The sequence below is a fragment of the Monodon monoceros genome, unplaced genomic scaffold (genome assembly GCF_005190385.1).
Source record: "Monodon monoceros isolate NGI ecotype Baffin Bay Population unplaced genomic scaffold, NGI_Narwhal_1 Super_Scaffold_11, whole genome shotgun sequence".
Classification (NCBI taxonomy): Eukaryota; Metazoa; Chordata; class Mammalia; order Artiodactyla; family Monodontidae; genus Monodon; species Monodon monoceros.
The window spans coordinates 6629517-6649027 of record NW_021703767.1 but is presented as its reverse complement, the minus strand read 5'-3'; positions in this window follow the sequence as shown (position 1 = coordinate 6649027).

The window sequence follows — 19511 nt, the reverse complement described above, 5'->3', positions numbered from 1 at the left end:
AAAAAAAAAAAAAAAAAAAAGTGTATTTGGGGCAAGGATAAAAGCAAACAAATAAACACAAATGAACATAAATTACTAACAGGGAGATACCTCCCACTATCAACTCAAATGTATCCATTTTTAATACAAAATTGACCCGAGCTACAAAAGGCTACAGTCTGGAAGAGGTCAGACTGTGGTGGACAGGTCGCAGGGCCTAGAATCGGGAGGCAGGTGTTCTCAAGGGAGACTGACAATGCTGGTGTGCAACCAACAGTAATTCCTTGCGTTTGTTTTGCCCTCAGTTTTGCAATCTATGAAATTCACTGGATGTTCCCTAGGCTCCGCTCAGGCGTCCTGTGTTATACAAGCACAGGTGCATGCACCCCCATGCGGTGGGGTTTGAAGAGGGAGCAAAGAAGAAGAAAGAAAAGACGATGTAGTTGATATTTGTTATTGGCCTTTCCAGCACTCATTGCTGCCTCATTGAGTAGCCTCCACTCTGGGTCCATGAAGCCTGGGTGAGGCTCAACCCTCATTTCCAGGAGTGGAGGATGCAACTCAGGCTTAGCCAAGTAAAACACCACAGTCCTCCAGCCTTAAGGATCAGGTGAGGGAGAGACTCATGACCTAAAGAAGTCAAGTTAGAATTTATCTCAGAATGTGAACAGAAGTTACTCTTTCCCCATAGAATTGAACCTGGAAGGTTGTTGGCTTAGTTGGAGTTACCTTAGCCATTGTGCCAGCTGTGACAAAGGTGGTGAGAGGAATAGGCAAGGGACATGGAGAAACTAAATCCTGATCATGCACTGGAGTCCCCAGGCCAGTGGTTCTGAGTGTCTAAAATTCCCTTTAGACAGCGTTCTGGCTTGGATTTCTGCACAAGCAGACTATGAGATAAGACTTCTAGTGCAAGTAGTTAATTTGGGAGATGGTCCCAAGAAAGACCAATAGGGAAATGGGATAGTGAGACAGAGAAGGAGAGGAAGCCAATAAAGCATGTTCTGGTAGGAAGAATAATGGTCCCCAAGGATGTCTGCATCCTGAGATCTGTCCATATGTTGGATTACAAGCAAAGGGGAATTCAAGTTGCAGAGGGAACTAAGTCTGTTAATCATCTGGCCTTAAGGTAAGGAGAGTATCCTGCATTATTTGGGTGGGCCCAAAGTAACCACAAGGGTCTTTAAAAGGAGAAGAGGGAGCAGAAGAGAGAACCAGAGATGGTAGCAGGAGAAGGACTCAGCCCAATGGTGCTGGCTTTGAAGTTGGAGGGAGGGACAACAAGCCAAGGAATGTGGGCAGCCTCTAGAAGATGGAAAAGGCCAGGAAATGGATTCTCCCCTGCAGCCTCCAGATGCACCTGCTGGCACCTTGATCCTCAGCTCATTTCTGACTTTTAACCTCCAAAACCATAAGATAATAAATATGTGTCGTGTTAATTACTAAGGCATGAAAATTTGTAGCAGCAGCAACAGGAAACTAATACAAGCGTGTTAGGAGTCAGCTACCATGTGGGCAACTGGAGCCCAGGCCCACTGGGGGCTTCTGGAAGATGGTGGACAGCATGCTTCCAGGTTGCCCAACCAAGGGTGAGGATTTGGGGCATCCACCACTGGTCTGCAGCCAGCAGGGTGAACGCTCCAGCATTTCCAGTTGTTCTGTGCGTCTGAGAGGGCTCCGCAGTCATCCAGCAACAAGCCTGCAGGCAGGAAGTCTCACGTGTTCACAGTAAGCAGCCGTTTGTGTCAGAGATGACATCCAAGGACACCAAGAGCATCTGCGACAGACGACTTTTGGAAATAAAGTGTGTGCGTGTGACGGGGAGTGGGTTTTACTTGTCACAATAATTGGGAGTTCCTATCTGTATTTACTGGCTGAGGCCATGCTTGGCATGATTCTGCACCAGCAAGAAATGTCTCACTCAACATGAAGAAGCACCCCCGTAAGAAATGCTGGCTGAGACCAACTGGCTTCTACTCTATCCTGTCAGATTAGCCGGATATTTCCTCCCCGCTTGGCTAATTCGGAATGAGTTTCCCTACGGTTAGCCCAATGGCTCTCAAGATATACACAGAGGACAGAGATAGACAGAGATACATAGGAAGATCTAGGTGTTGCTTTTTGTAAAAATGTCCAACAACAGTTTCCGAAGAAAAGATAAAGGATAGCCAACAATTCATAGCAGCTGGGACTCAGTTCCCACCCATTCTTTACACTTTTGTGCATAGTGTTGAAAGGGGCATAAAATCAGCCCAGCCCAGTTAGAACACTGTGTCATAAAGTAACAGAGACACATTCCAAAAAGAAGGAGAGGGGATTGCAGTGTGCTTTCCTACTCCCTGAAGGCATATAGACAATAAACCAGTAAACGTTTAAAGATCAAATAAGAGCCTGAACAAACTGCTTCCTAATGTCTGTCTAACACCCCTGTCAACCAATAACGTACAGGTAAGGGAGGAAGAATGGAAGGAAGTTTACAAAAGGTCGGAAGGAAGGGCAGGGGGATGGGGAGGGAGGGAGGGAACTGTTTCCTTTTCTCGTCTTTCTTTAAAATACGCTGTGGGGTTTTTTGACCACATGAGACTTTTGATAGGCAAGCCTTCCACCTGCCCTCTGGAATGGAAAGCTACATCAGTAGCACTTGTTTCAGACATGGGCAACCCCGGAGGACAGGAGCAGAGGGAAGAATCTGGAAGTTGGGGGGCAGGCCCAGAGCTACCCAGGTGTTAATTCTCTCAGACAATCACCTTTGCTAGATACCTCGTGGATGAGCCCCCCCAGGGCCGCCATAACAAATGATCATAAACTGGGGGGCTTAAAACAACAGAAGTGTGGTCCCTCCCGGTTCTGGAGGCCAGAAGTCCGACATCAAGGTGTCAGCAGGGCGGAGCTCCCTCTGAAGAATCTAGGGGAGGGTCCTTCCTGCCTCTTCCAGCTTCTGGTGGATGCCCGCAGTCCTTGATGGTCCTTGGTTTGTAGACACATCACAGCAATCTCTGCCTGTGTTGTCACGTGGCATCTCCTATGAGTCTGTGTCTCTCTGTGTTCAAATTTCCCTCTTCTTTTAAGGACACCAGTTATTGGGTTAGGACCCACCCTAACCCAGTACAGCCTCATCTCTATATGATGACATCTGCCAAGACCCTGTTTCTGAATCAGGTAAATTTCACAGATATGTGGGGGGTGGGGGGTGGGGGGCGGGGGGGCGGTTAGGGCTTCAGTGTATCTTTTTGGTGGACACAGTTCAACCTATAACACCTCCTCAAATCACACTGGGTAAACAGCCCCTCTGTCAGACAGCTTTGACATAAATATTTTAAGTTATACTTGTGATGTCAAACGACCAAGACCTGGTGTAAGGATAACAAAAGGTCCACCCCTACCATTGTGTCCACACAGCACTCTGTTCCCCAGAGTCGTGTGGCCCTAGTGCACCTGATCCTCCAATACCTGCAGCCACCAGGACTTAGAAGAATGGCTTTTAGAGCACATGGAAGGAATGAGGGAAGGAATTTACCTGCAATGGCGCTTTGACCAGGTCGTGGTCCTGTCTTTCCAAGAAGCTCTCTTTGTCAATGTCTTTCCCAGTCTTCATCTGGCAGGGATGCTCTGGAAATTTCTTCCAAGTTTCCTGCCTCTGAGTGGACCCTCAGCCCCCTTCTCTTGCTCAGCTCTGCAGGCCGGGCTTGCCTGCCAACTGCATTCCAGCTGGGTTTCCCTGGGGGGAGCATAGGCAGGAAACTAGTGGAAATATTAGGTTAACCATATTAAATCACCCATATTTGTCCATTTTGTACCTGCAAAAGCAGTTTCATATCAACTTCTCACCACTTCTGTTTTGCTGATGGGGGTCTCAGTGATGCACTGACTGAGCTCAACTGCAAAAAAAAAAAAAAAAAAAATCCACCTTGCTGGAAAGATTGGCCAGCAAAGCTGCAAGTCACTTTCAAAGTCAGAAGACGCAAAACTATCCATTTTTCTTTCAGCATGTGCAAATTTGTTGATCATATCTTTTAATTCCCTACAGGACAAATCAGCCTGTTTAAACTTTGCTAGAAAAGGAAACAATAACTGTCAAGAGCAGTGTGCTAGTTCAGAAGTGAAGGGAATAGTAGTTTGAGGTATAAGAATTTTCAATAATGGTTTTTAACCAATAAGACCTACTAATAAAAATACAATAGAGGTCTCAGGCTTGAGAAAACCTGAACGATTTTAAATACTAAGACTTAACCTCTAAATTCATGTATCCCTCTTCAGAGCTGTCTCTCTGAAAGACTGTGAACTTTTCCAGTGTTAACGTGAAGGGATCGAAACAGCTCTCAAGAACCTCTTTGACGTGGTTTTCAGAACCACCTTTTTATTTATATAGTAATTTCACTCACCTTAAAACTCCTTTTATTCATCAAGTTGATCACTAACTGACTTCTGGTTGTTTCAAAAGATCCAGCTCATCTTTACGTGGGATGAGTTGCCATCACTTACTAGATTCCAAACGAGGCCTGTGAAAAGGTACTGAGACTTGCTGCGAGGTTTCCTATGGGTAAGTGTGTAAGCCCACAACGCAGCTACTTAGAAAAGGTCTGTTTTTTATTTAGAAATTTAAGTTATACATTGATTTGTTTTAAAGTACCTGGATTGTATAATCCCACCTATTTGTGACAAAACCTCCCCGTTATTCAAAGGAAAAGCAGAACTCATTCAGGCAAAGAAGCGTGAGAGTGGGCATAATCCCGCTCCAGCCCAGCTTCTGAGGAATCCAACACCGCTTGTTCCCTAGGGCAGTCTGCAAGGCCCTAACGGGTGCCTGAGTGGCTTCCTAGGGACTGTCACAGAGCCTGAAACTCACGCCGTCACTGCTCTGGGTTGTCATTGTACCCAGAGGTCCTGCTGAAACATATAGATGTAAAATGATGAAATGACCTAGTAACACTTTGGAATCCGCTACAAAACGGGTATTGTCTTGGGTTGCTGAACCATGGCGAGAAGAGAGCGGGAGCCTATTTAAAGGGACATAGGAGGGGAAACTGGGGCGGGGGGGGGGTGATAAGTTAGGAGCTTGGGATTAACATATACAAACTACTATATGTAAAATAGATAACCGGGCTTCCCTGGTGGCACAGTGGTTGAGAGGCCACCTGTCGATGCAGGGGACATGGGTTCGTGCCCCGGTCCAGGAAGATCCCACATGCCGCGGAGCGGCTGGGCCCGTGAGCCGTGGCCACTAAGCCTGCGCGTCTGGAGCCTGTGCTCCGCGATGGGAGAGGCCACAACGGTGAGAGGCCTGCGTACCGGAAAAAAAAAAAAGATAACCAACAAGGGCCTATTGTATAGCTCAGGGAACTCTACTCAATATTTTGTAATAACCTATAAGGAAAAAGAATCAGAAAAAAATAGATACATATGTATGTATAACTGAATCACTTTGCTGTGCACAACATTGTAAATCAACTATACTTCAATAAAATTTTTTTAAATTTTTTAAAATTAAAAATAATAAAGGGACCTGGGTGGAGGATTTTTTCAGGAAAGAAGGGAGCATTTAAGAGTTAGGTGTTGAGCTTTTAGCAGCTGATATGGACCATTTTATTGAATTTGTTACAATATTGCTTCTGTTTTTATGTTTTGGTGTTTTGGTTGCGAGGCATGTGGGATCTTGGCTCCCCGACCAGGGATCAAACCTGCACCTGCTGCATTGGAAGGGGAGGTCTTAACCGCTGGACCGCCAGGGAAGTCCTCTGTTGAGCAGTTAAGAGGCAGAAGAAGGACACGGGGTCCATGGCTGAGTCATGGGAATGGAGGGAGCACAGGGTTGTGGACAGCTTGTGGGCTGTTTCAGTTGGGTGGGACTCAGGCAGGGGAGCAAGGTCACGGTGAGTGTCACGGGATAGAGGAATTATAGGAATTAGACCTTCCACAATTGTGGGAGCACCTGAGTTAAGCCAACGTTGGGGGGGGCTGGTGATGATCAGTGTTAGAGACCCCAGTCCATCAACCTGAGAGTCAATCTTCACATTGCTAAAATGAGAGCACAGAGGCAGATCTGGGGAGAAGGCTGCTATCACCTCTGCAGCCAAGAGCCTGAGAAAGCCAGCGGTCAGGATCAAGAGCCGGCAGGGAGCAGAGAAGGGAGATGATGACTGAAACCCACCAGACCTCTGCGTCTACCCACCTCCACGTCCAGATTCTCCAAAAACCTCAGAGAGTAACGGCCGCTGCTTCACTGCCTTTCAGAAATCACACACATTTCTCTTCTGGTTAACTCTAAGTCAGACCCACACAGGACCATTCAACTGGAGATTCTGGTGAAACATTTTATAGAAACACAGCATCACTGGAATGATTGGGGAGTGGAAAGATTAGCTTGATCAGACGTATTTACTCTCTATCCTTCTCTTAAAGGGTGGAGTATATTTCCTATCCCTTGGCTTTAAGTTTATTCATTGCCTTGTTTCATCAATGGAACCAGGAGAGATGAGTACCAATCCCGAGCCTCAGCCTTAAGAGACTTCACGTATTTCGATGCACCCTCTTTTACTTCTGCCACTGGCAGGAAACTAGACCACTAGGCTGGACTGTTGGCTGGCCAGAGGGGAGGATGAGAGACACATGGAGCAGAGCTGAACCGCCCCAGATGAACCAACCACACGTCGGTTCATCACTAGCTGACCCCCAGATGTGTGAGTAAACCTGGCCAAGATCATCAGACCCGCCTGGCCAAACCCAGCCTAGATCAGCTGACCCCCAGCTGACCCCAAGACGCATGAGTTAAATAAGTGCTTACTGTTGTAGGCTACCGAGATTTTGTAGTTGCCTCTTACACAGCATTGCTTTGGCCACACAAAACCAGAACAAAAATTGGTACCAGAATTGGAGTGCTATTCTAACAAAACCCAAGGTATGTTGAGTTGGTTTGAGGGATGAGTGGCAAGAGGTTGAGAAACTTAAAGAAGGTAAGAAAATGGTTAGAACACAATTTTAGGGGGCTGAAATAGCGATGATGCATGGTGGGAGCAGAAAGTGGAAAATGTACCTAATGAACTTGTGAACCTGGACAAAGAGATCTCCAGGCAAAATACCAAAAGTGTGAGTTGGTTCCTTTTAGCACATGTGATGAGTTACTTCAAGAAAGAAATGAGATCAGGAAGAACCAGCCAGTCTACAAGCAGAATTTGGAGGGAATATAGGAATTCAGAACTTACTGAGTTAGAGAATAAAAGTGTTTCTCATTTCCAGCCTTTCCAGGTAACAAAATATTTTCAAATCAGGATACAACCTGGCAACAATGATTAATCCAACAACGCCCCCAGTAAGACCTGGCCTCAGAGTAAAAACCAAATTAAGCCTATGGATGTAAGTGCTTTTGTTATGAATTTTGTAAGAATTAAGGTAAAGTCTGATGTACTTTCTCAGTTAGACAAAAAGACTTTTAGAAAACATAGAGTGGGGTGCAAGGGCAGTCTGATGTGACTATAATAGCAGTAAGTACATTGAGAGATGAATATCTCAAAATGAATTATGTGTGTGATTTTTGGTACATGGAGTAGACTGCAGCCAAATATATATAAGACATACAACATTTTTGAGGCAGCCACATAGACGTGTTGGCAACCAGGGGTAAAAGTGATTGTTCAAAACACAGAAAAATCTCTGGGACTGTGTACCAGTCTCCAAAAGAACAGAACCAATAGAATCTCTTGACAGAAGACAGATGATAGATAGATAGATAGATAGATAGATCCTTTATTTTGAGGAACAGGCTCATATGATTTTGGAAAGTAGCAAGTCCAAAATCTGTATGATAAGCCGGCAGGCTGGTGACCCAGGGAAGAATTGGTGTTGCAGCTTGAGTCTGAAGGCTGTCTACTGATAGAATTCCCTGTTCTCTGGAGGAAGTCAGCCTTTTTCCTACTAAGGAACTAGTTGGATGAGGCCCATCCTCATTATGTAGGGCAATCTGCTTTACCCAAAGTGTACTGATTTAAATATTAATCTCACCTACAGAATATATTCACAAAAACATCTAGGATAATGGTTAACCAAGTATCTGGGTACTGTGGCCTAGCCAAGTTGATCTGTAAAATTAACCATCTCAGCCTCCAACTTTCTCCTGACAGAAAGTACACCAAGAAAGTTTCTGAATCACCAAAAATAGCTTATTTTCCAAAGTCCTCTTCAGAAGTGTCCCTGAAAAGGGATGCAAAAGAGAGGACAGCTCAGAGAACATAGCCATGAGCCATAGTGAACAATGGAATGAGGAACCACACCCAGTGAACTGAACCTGGTGTTAATCGGGGAAAACTCACCAACCCCAGTGTCGTAGGACATGGAAACATTTGCCGAGCAAGACTTTAAAATTGCTAAGGACCAATGACGGCCATTCTTCCCTCTTTTAGATAGGCATACTTTACTGTGCTTATCCTGTCTGTTTCACTGTATTATTTTGTATATGTGTAGAGAGGAGGGATCAACTTGTTCTTTAAAGCCTCCAAGAAAGAGGAATTACATCTGACCCTGATGTAGATCATGAGATCTTGACCTTCAAGTCTAGACCATGATTGGATGAAACTTTGGGGATTTTTGAATAAGGGTTAACATATTTTGCATGTTGAATAATAATTAATATTCATCAAGAAGAGGGTGATTATAACTTAGATTATTGTTGACAAATATTCACTTCCCACCACCACGAGCCACACACACACACAGACACACATACACTAAGGCAGAATGTGTTTTGCTGTCTCTTGGCTTTAGGGATAGCCACGTGACTTGCCTTGGCCAACTGAACAAACGTGGGAGTGATGATGTATCGGGTATGAGCCTTTCTGAGGCTTCATGTGTTTCCACTTGCTTTCTTGAAGAAACAAGCCCAGACTAGCTTGCTGGTCCCACAAGGAGGATGAGAGTCACAGGAGCAGAGCTGAGCCCAGATCAACTGACCTCCAGCCAATTCCTAGATGCATGAGCAAAAGCCCAGCCAAGATCAGATGAGCCTTGATTAGGCCACCTGGTCTGCGGACATAAGATGCAAAATAAACCCTCTTTGTCATATGAAGCTGAGACTTTTGTTTGTGACACAACATTATTGTGACCATAGGACACCTATACAAAAAGTAAGCTGGGAAAGTGAATAGGGTAGGGAAAGTAATACTTACTGAGAGCTCGTAACACTGTACTGATTCTTTTTTTTTCTTTGTTTCTTTTTTTTTATTTTGCGGTACGCGGGCCTCTCACTGCTGTGACCTCTCCCGTTGCAGAGCACAGGCTCTGGACGCGCAGGCTCAGTGGCCATGGCTCACGGGCCCAGCCGCTCCGCAGCACGTGGAATCTTCCTGGACCAGGGCACGAACCCCCATCCCCTGCATCGGCAGGCGGACTCTCAACCACTGCACCACCAGGGAAGCCCTGTACTGATTCTTTTAATTCCCAGAAGAAAAAAAAAAAGATGAGATAGAGTACTAATATATGCCTCCAATTTAATAAATGAAAGCCAAACTCCTCTTTCCCACTCTTACCCTCCCATCACCACCACCTCCCGCCATCCTCACCATCTTGAAAAATGGCTACTTTGTTCTACCAGTTGCTCAGGTCAAAACTTTAGAGTTTCCTTGATTCCTGCCTTTCTTTCACTTCTCATCCAATTCGTCTGCAAATTCACTTGACTCTTTGTTTAAAATATATCCAGAATCCAAAAGTATATCTCATGCCTATTGCTCAAATTCAAATCACGATACTCCCTGACCTGGACTTTGACTGTTACCCCCTGACCATGTTCCTGCCCCTCCACTTGCCCTCCAACATGCTGTTCTCCATGCAGCATCCAGACTGTCCTTCTAGAACAAGTCAGATCATGCCATTCTTTTGCTCACAACTCTACAATGACTCTCATATGACTCAGAATAAAATTCTTTACAATGGCCCACAGCACCCTACGTGATTCACACCCCCATCACTTACCTCTTTGAATGCAACTCCTGCCACAGTCAGCCTTGCTGGTTCCACTGTAGCTACAATGGCTTTTGTGGCAGATGCTGGAAAATTCCAGAATCCATCCCTCAGTACTCAGCTCCTCAGCCCGGGTGATGACTTCCTGCTGTAAGAACCTGCAACTCTCAGCTCCAGTGCTTTCTCTGGTGCTTCTTCTGGTGCTTTCTCTGGGGTGAGGGGCCCGTACTCAGCGAAAGCCAGCCCTCGGCTAACGACAGACTGGATTTGGAGGATCCATACTCCTGTTTCCTCATCCCTCAGGTGAGACAACACAGAGGGTGTATTTGACACTCCCTGTGGTCCTGGCCAGTTGTCTCCAGTGACAGCTCACTCATTAATGCCCCTCAGATTTTCTTCCTTCCCCTCCCTATCTCACTTCCCCACTTGTGGGATCCATCTTCCTGGGATCACTTTCCAAGCAGTCTACTTGCACTTGAATCCTTGTCTCAGAGTCTGCTTTGGGGATAACTATCTTATATAGTTTCCTTACTGCTCCTTAAACAAGTCGAGCATACCTCAGGACCTTTGCACTGACTTTTCATTCTGCCCCTATTGCTCTTCATCCATATACCTGATTGGCTCACCCCATGCTCACTCATTCTCTCAATGTTACTTTATCCAACACCTCCCTGAGGAGCACACCTCTCCTATTCTTTCTCTCATTATTCTTTTTAACACTCTAGCTCCCCTGTTTATTTGTTGTTGTCTGTCTTCTCCACTAAAACACAGTTCCATGAGAGCAGAGTCATTGCCCACGTTGATCATTCCTACACGGCTGTGTATCCAGCACCTAGGACAGTGCCTGGCACAGAGTAGGTGCCCAATAAACATTTACTGAATTAATATTAGTTTTCCCACTTTACAGATGTTAATGATAATAACTAACATTCATTGAGTACTTGGTATGGGTCAGGGGTTTTCATATGTTGACCTTTAACTCTCTCAGCAGGTACTACTACTATCCTCACTTCACAGTTGAAGAAACTGAGGCACAGAGAGGCTAAGGGGATCACTCCAGCCATGCCAACAAGATGAAGGGCAGCCAGAATTCGAACCCGAGTAGTCTGGTTCTAGAGTCCGTGGTCTACAGCGCTTTCCTACTCTTCCTCTGAGTCCCAGAAACGTCCACAATTACACTAGTCACAAAGGTGATCAAACCACAAGTACCATGTTGTTTTGAGTTTGGAATTTTACTTTATGTTTTTTTCCAATTATAAAAAAATACATATTCATTGAAGAAAATTTGGAAATTCAGGGAAAAAATAAGAATATTAAATCACCTAGGAGCACTGTTCTCATGTGGTTGTTTTTATTCCAGACTTTTAAAATACAAATGTATGTCTCAATTATTTGATGCAAAATTAGTGCTGTGCAATTCGACATTCTGTCTTACTTTTTTTTTTTTTTTGTGGTATCCGGACACGCAGGCTCAGCGGCCATGGCTCACGGGCCCAGCCGCTGCGCGGCATGTGGGATCTTCCCGGACCAGGGCATGAACCTCTGTCCCCTGCATCGGCAGGCAGACTCTCAACCACTGCGCCACCAGGGAAGCCCCTGTCTTACTTTTTACAATCATAATTTTATATAATGAACATTCATTGTGCTAATATGCTTTGAAACATAATGTGTAAAGTCTACACAATATTCCATTGAACAAATTGACTTAATTTATTTAGAAATGCCCTTACTTTTAAACATTTAGCTTGTCTTAAAATTTTGGGAGTAAATGAGCATGTACATGAATCTCTGTCTCCATCATTAGACTATTTCCTTAGGACGAATTCCTAGAGGCAGACCTGCTGGGTCAGAAAGCGTGCGTGTGGCTAACAAGGCATGTGATTCATACTTCTAAATGGTGCTCCCAAAAGTCTTGACTAGTATTCATCCCCACCAGGGCAGATAAAACCCTAGAGCCCCATCGCTAGAGGTTTCTTGGATGAATCTTGCTGCCCTCTCAGTGCACCCAAACCCAGATTTTACAGATGAGGAAAGAGGGCCCAGTTTACCTGGGTGCCTTGCCCAAGATGCGTGGCAAAACCAGGCAGGCAGGAACAACAAATAGTATTTCCTCAGAAATAGGAGAAGGTAGACCAAGAGCCAGGTGAGATTCCTCAGCCTGGGATGTTACCTCTCCACCCCTCAACTTCTGGCCACCCACATACTCTCTTGCAAAGCAAATAACACACTGCGTCTTTAGTGATTCCAGAAACTGCATCTCTTGGAAACTTCCAGAACATTTCCAAATCATGGTCAAATTATAATTTTTCTTACCCACACAGTCACCAAATGACCCATGTGATGAGGAACTTGCTATTCACTGCAGACAAGATCCAACACCAATAAAATATCCTGACCTCAAGCTGTTCAAAGGGAAGCGTCTGTTTTCAAATCTAAAATAAAAATAATAACAAATTTGACAGCTGTCAGCAAGTCATAGGTAAATGAAAAACACAGGTCTTTGCCTTTTGCTTTTCTCTTAAAATAAGACAAGGTTTCTGTCCAGTACAGTGCTTTGGGTCACATCAGTGGGACCATACTGGTTTTAGAGTTTAATCAAAGCTGTCACTTGAAGAGCAATTTATATCACCATTCCAAAGCCTGGGCTGCATATTAAAATGTTCCCACTTATCCTTTTAGAACTGGAGTTTCTAGTTTCTTTGTCCAAACATATAACAAAAATGATCTTTGAGAAATGGCAATTAATCCTTGGATCATTAATCCTGTTTTCGCCATCCACTTTGGAAAAGAAAAAAAGATATAGTCACAAATAGATATAATGCAGATTTATCACACAAGATTCTCATTTTTGTGTGTGCTACTATTTTATTTTTTAATTGAAGTATAGTTAATTTACAATGTGTTAGTTTCAAGTATACAGCAAAGTGATATATATATATTCTTTTTCAGATTCTTTTCCATTATAGGTTATTACAAGATAATTGAGGTGTATGGATCCCTGTACTATAGAGCAGGTCCTTGCTGTTTATTTTATATATAGTAGTTTGTATCTACTAATCCCTAACTCTTACTTTATCACTCCTCACCCTCTTTCCCTTTTGGTAACCGTAAGTTTGTTTTCTATGTCTGTGAGTCTCCTTCTGTTCATTTGTGTCATATTTTAGATTCCACATATAAGTGATATCATATCTGTCTTTCTCTGTGTGGCTGACTTCACTTAGTATTATGATCTCTAGGCCCATCCGTGGTGCTGCAAATGGCAAAATTTCATTCCTTTTTATGGCTGAGTAATATTCCATTGTACATATGTGCCACATCTTCTTTATCCATTCATCTGTCGATGGACACATGGGCTGCTTCCATGTCTTGGCTATTGTAAATAGTGCTGCTATGAACATTGGGGTGCATGTGTCTTTCCGAATTAGAGTTTTTTCTGTTCTAATTTTTTTAATTGGTAAGGATATTCTACACAGAGGGCATCAAAGTTCTGTAAGCAAATGCGGGGTCTTCAAGAGCTTGAGAGGTCTCTATAATTCATCTTCTTTTAGGCATTTTAGACTTTTTCCTTTTAATCTTGCTCGTACTTTTATTTTGTACTTTCATATAATTTTTCAGCTCAACCGAAAGTTAGCCTTAACTGCAAACGCCTCAAGATAATCTCCATCTCCTGTCACCTATTATCTTCAACCCACCCACCCCATCTGGTGCCCAACACTTAGCTGATTCTCTTTACATATTTGTGTAGCAAGGGAGAAACCTCAGGGTTGTGAAATGATTTACCCAGGTTTCATAATGAGGCTGTCAGAAGCAGGTTCAGAACCCCCTGCTGAGTCTAATCTCATTCTAGATCCCCACCCAGAGGGATAGGCTGCCTACAGGAACTGCAGGCCAGGCCCCATTCCAATTGCCTGGATATCCATTATGTTGTCTTGTAATGCCAGTTAGGACTGTTTTGAGATCATCCTTAATTGTAATGCATTTTTAGACATATAAAATGTTAATGCATTTTGGTCACAAACTTTTATCAATAAGACATTTAACCCACACTCTTAATACCTTTTAAAATGCTGATTTGTAAATGATTTACAACAGCTGTTCTGATAATTTTACATACATTATAAAATATAAATGTTGAAGTTTGAGATACAAAGTAAGTATAAGTAGAATTATTAAATTTTCTTTTAGCACTCCAGGGAGTCAACTCACAAAGCATGTGCACACACACTACACACACTCTGGGGTGTACACACTTTTTAAAACCTTCTAATCCAGTTCATTCTGGAGCCTGGGTCTGTAAAGTCAGTGCTATAACTTGGCCATCAACCAGCTGTGATGCCAGGTGATTTGGGGACCATGGGGGTGGTGAGCCATTTCCATTTAGATCTATCCCAACATAGACAGAATGCTGAAAAAATAGGTGAGAAAAAGAGTATTTCCTGAATGGTCCTGTTATTGTATTTTTATATCACCAAAGCATATCATATCCACCCATTTATAAATAATACAATTTATATGATTTTTAGTTGATGGTGCAGATTCTTATTTCAGTACCTTTAAACTCAAACTATTGCAAGAGAAATGTGTAGAGTTATTCAGAAGAAAACTACCGACATTAGTAAGGAAGAATATCCATCATAGTCACATTACAGAAAGTGGGTAAGGATGAGAATTGTACAAAGGCTAGAAGAGCCACCTCAGCAACTTTCCAAGTTGATCATCAGCGATGGGCAGAGGTCGTTCCCGTTTCGGCCAGGCGGTGGCGCTCCAGGCAAATGGTGCTTCTATATTGGCCCTGGAAGCGCAGATCCTGAAGATGCTCTCCAAACAGGATCGTCAGAGAATGGACTTGAGATGGTCAGAAACATCGCGTTGGGATGAATGGGAGAAGCATCTGGAAGCCATGCCGGGAAGACGAATAAAAGCGCCCCAAAAGAGTGGGGCGCCTCAGAGGGAGACCAGGCTATTGGATACGAGGAAATGCCAGAGCAGCCAGGACCAAGAGCAGCACCTGCTGCAGCTGCGGTAAAAGAAACGGACTGACTGAAAACGACTGCCCCTCGGCGGCAAGAATGCCAGGCCCTGCCCTGGGAGTAAGAGGGCGCCTGGCAGGGTCCCTGCGAGCACCCCACAGCTTCCTGCCCGGAGTGCAGCCTAGAAACCTTTGTGCAGGTAAAAGCTAGGAACAAAACCCAAATCTTAGAGAGACTTATTGGGACTAAGCATTTGAGAATTAACCTCCGTTTCTGCCTTTCAGATGTAATAAGAGGCCTTTTGAAGTTACGTTTGTTCTTCTTTCATATGCAAATGAATTCAAAGTGATTGTTTTTCCCCAGTGTCTTATTACCTTACAAAATTATGATGGCCTTTTGCAAGTAAAAAGATCTGTCCTTCCGATCACTGTTAAAATATTGGTAATTCTTGTCTCTATTTAAATAAACATAAGAAAATAAAATAGGGCCAAATAGGCAAAAGCTCATTTTAAGGAAGGAAGTTCTCCTAAAAGCTAGGACTGTACATTTAGATTAAGTCTGCTTATTTTTTCAAGAAAATACTTCTAAAATGGAATGTTCCTGAAACCTGGCATTTTCTAGTCTTTTCAATAAGCAAAGCATATTCTGCAACCCTGCCCTTTATAAGAATAAAGTAAACTTTCTAGAGGTGTGTACATTTGGATTCATTTCTAATTTCTAAATAACCTCTAATTGGAGGCATAATTGTAAAAACTTCATTCAATTCCTTGAAAATTTGGGGAAGGACAAAGAGAGAGGCTTGTGGCTCAAAATGATGCATTAGGGAAGAATAATGAAAAGAATGAGAAAAGGCCAGCATCCGCCAGGGCAATAACCACTTTTTATGAGGCTGAGCCATGAAATAAATTGAGTGGAATAATCACACACCTCTTCCAGAAACACTGAAGTTCAAGATAGACTTTTCAGTAAGAGAAGAGAACAAGATCCTCTGTCATGTCATTTCCTATATTTCTGTTTCATTTTGTCCCTTGTCCCTTGCAAATTCTCTGTGACTTCTTTTTCCAACTCACGAGGGCTCTCTCTCCTGGGAGGAGCCAAGTCCTATAAGAAAGAGAAACTAAGACTTTTTTCCCCCAGGAAACACCCTTTGAATATCTGTGCACGTGCACGTGGAGTCTCTTCCCAAACTCAACTTGCCTGTAACCACCAAGAGTGTACACAGATGTTGAGTTATGACCTATTCATTGTGCAGTTTGAAGAAGGAGGCAGAAAAATGGAAAGCGTGTTCAAATTTGTTCCGGGTGACTGATTAGAAAACACCTATGCAGAAAAGACAGTTGATGCTCTATTTTTAACAGCTGCACACATTCTTTACAGGAGATGTACACTTCTGTGAAATACAAGGTCATGGTGGGTTAAAAAAACAAAAAGAAAGAAATGTTTATTTGAAGACAGTGTAGACTTTTCTCAAAGTTATACCATAACCCAATTTAAAATAGGGAGGATGCAAGTGGAAATAAAAAGAAAACTGGAGTAGCAATTCTCATATCCGACAAAATAAACTTTAAAATAAAGACTATTACAAGAGACAAAGAAGGACACTACATAATTATCAAGGGATCAATCCAAGAAGGAGATATAACAACTGTAAATATTTATGCACGCAACATAGGAGCACCTCAATACATAAGGAAAATGCTAACAACCATAAAAGGGGAAATCTACAGTAACACAATCATAGTAGGGCACTTTGACACCCCACTTTCACCAATGGACAGATCATCCAAAATGAAAATCAATAAGGAAACACAAGCTTTAAATGATACATTAAACAAGATGGACTTCATTGATATTTATGACATTCCATCCAAAAACAACAGAATACACTTTCTTCTCAAGTGCTCATGGAACATTCTCCAGGATAGATCATATCTTGGGTCACAAATCAAGGCTTGGTAAATTTAAGAAAACTGAAATCGTATCAAGTATCTTTTATGACCACAACACTACGAGACTAGATATCAGTTACAGGAAAAAATCTGTAAAAAATAGAAACACAGGGAGGCTAAACAATGCACTACTTAATAACCAAGAGATCACTGAAGAAATCAAAGAGGAAATCAAAAAAATACCTAGAAACAAATTACAATGAAAATTTGATGACCCCAAACCTATGGGATGCAGCAAAAGCAGTTCTAAGAGGGAAGTATATAACAATACAATCCTACCTCAAGAAACAAGAAACATCTCAAATAAACAACCTAACTTTACAACTAGAGCAATTAGAGAATGAAGAACAAAAAAACCCCAAAGTTAGCTAAAGAAAGAAATCATAAAGATCTGATCAGAAAGAAATGAAAAAAAATGAAGGAAACAAGAGCAAAGACCAATAAAATTAAAAGCTGGTTCTTTGAGAAGATAAACAAAATTGATAAACCATTAGCGAGACTCATTAAGAAAAAAAGGGAGAAGACTCAAATCAATAGAGTTAGAAATGAAAAAGGAGAAGTAACAACTGAAACTGCAGAAATACAAAGGATCATGAGAAATTACTACAAGCAACTATATGCCAATAAAATGGACAATCTGGAAGAAATGGACAAATTCTTAGAAAAGCACAACCTTCCGAGACTGAACCAGGAAGAAATAGAAAATATAAACAGACCAATCACACGCACTGAAATTGAGACTGTGATTAAAAATCTTCCAACAAACAAAAGCCCAGGACCAGATGGCTTCACAGGCGAATTCTATCAAACATTTAGAGAAGAGCTAACACCTATCCTTCTCAAACTCTTCCAAAATATAGCAGAGGGAGGAACGCTCCCAAACTCATTCTACGAGGCCACCATCACCCTGACACCAAAACCAGACAAAGATATCACAAAGAAAGAAAACTATAGGCCAATATCCCTGATGAACATAGATACAAAAATCCTCAACAAAATACTAGCAAAAAGAATCCAACAGCACATTAAAGGTATCATACAACATGATCAAGTGGGGTTTATCCCAGGAATGCAAGGATTCTTCAATATACGCAAATCAATCAGTGTGATACACCATATAAACAAACTGAAAGATAAAAACTATATGATCATCTCAATAGAGGCAAAAAAGCTTTCAACAAAATTCAACACCCATTTATGATAAAAACCCTCCAGAAAGTAGGTATAGAGGGAACGTTCCTCAACATAATAAAGGCCATATATGACAAACCCACAGCCAACATCGTTCTCAATGGTGAAAAACTGAAACCATTTCCACTAAGATCAGAAACAAACAAGGTTGTCCACTCTCACCACTATAATTCAACATAGTTTTGGATGTTTTAGCCACAGCAATCAGAGAAGAAAAAGAAATAAAAGGAATCCAAATTGGAAAAGAAGAAGTAAATCTGTCACTGTTTGCAGATGACATGATACTATACATAGAGAATACTACAGATGCTACCAGAAAACTACTAGAGCTAATCAATGAATTTGGTAAAGTAGCAGATTACAAAATTAGGGCACAGAAATCTCTTGCATTCCTATACACTAATGATGAAAAATCTGAAAGAGAAATTAAGGAAACACTCCCATTTACCATTGCAACAAAAAGAATAAAATACCTAGGAATAAACCTACCTAAGGCAACAAAAGACCTGTATGCAGAAAGCTATAAGACACTGATGAAAGAAATTAAAGATGATACAAACAGATGGAGAGTTATACCATGTTCTTGGATTGGAAAAATCAACATTGTGAAAATGACTATACTACCCAAAGCAATCTACAGGTTCAATGCAATCCCTACCACACTACCGATGGCATTTTTCACAGAACTAGAACAAAAAAATTTCACAATTTGTATGGAAACACGAAAGACCCTAAATAGCAAAAGCCATCTTGAGAAAGAAAAACGGAGCTGGAGGAATAAAGGTCCCTGACTTCAGACTATGCTTCAAAGCTACAGTAATCAAGACAGTAGGGTACTGGCACAAAAACAGAACTATAGATCAATGGAACAGGATAGAAAGCCCAGAGATAAACCCATGCACATATGGTCACCTTATTTTTAATAAAGGAGACAAGATTATACAATGGAGAAAAGACAGCCTCTTCAATAAGTGGTGCTGGGAAAACTGGACAGCTACATGTAAAAGAATGAAATTAGAACACTCCCTAATGCCATATGCAAAAATAAACTCAAAATGGATTAAAGACCTAAATGTAAGGCGAGACACTGTAAAACTCTTAGAGGAGAACATAGGCAGAACACTCTATGACATAAATCGCAGCAACATCCCTTTTGACCCACCTCCTAGAGAAATGGAAATAAAAACAAAAATAAACAAATGGGACCTAATGAAACTTAAAAGCTTTTGCACAGCAAGGGAAAATATAAACAAGATAAAAAGACAACCCTCAGAATGGGAGAAAATATTTGCAAATGAAGCAACTGACAAAGGATTAATCTCCAAAATATTCAAGCAGCTCATGCAGCTCAATATCAAAAATACAAACAACCCAATCCAGAAATGGGCAGAAGATCTACATAGACATTTCTCCAAAGAAGATATACAGATTGCCAACAAACACATGAAAGGTTGTTCAACATCACTGATCATTAGAG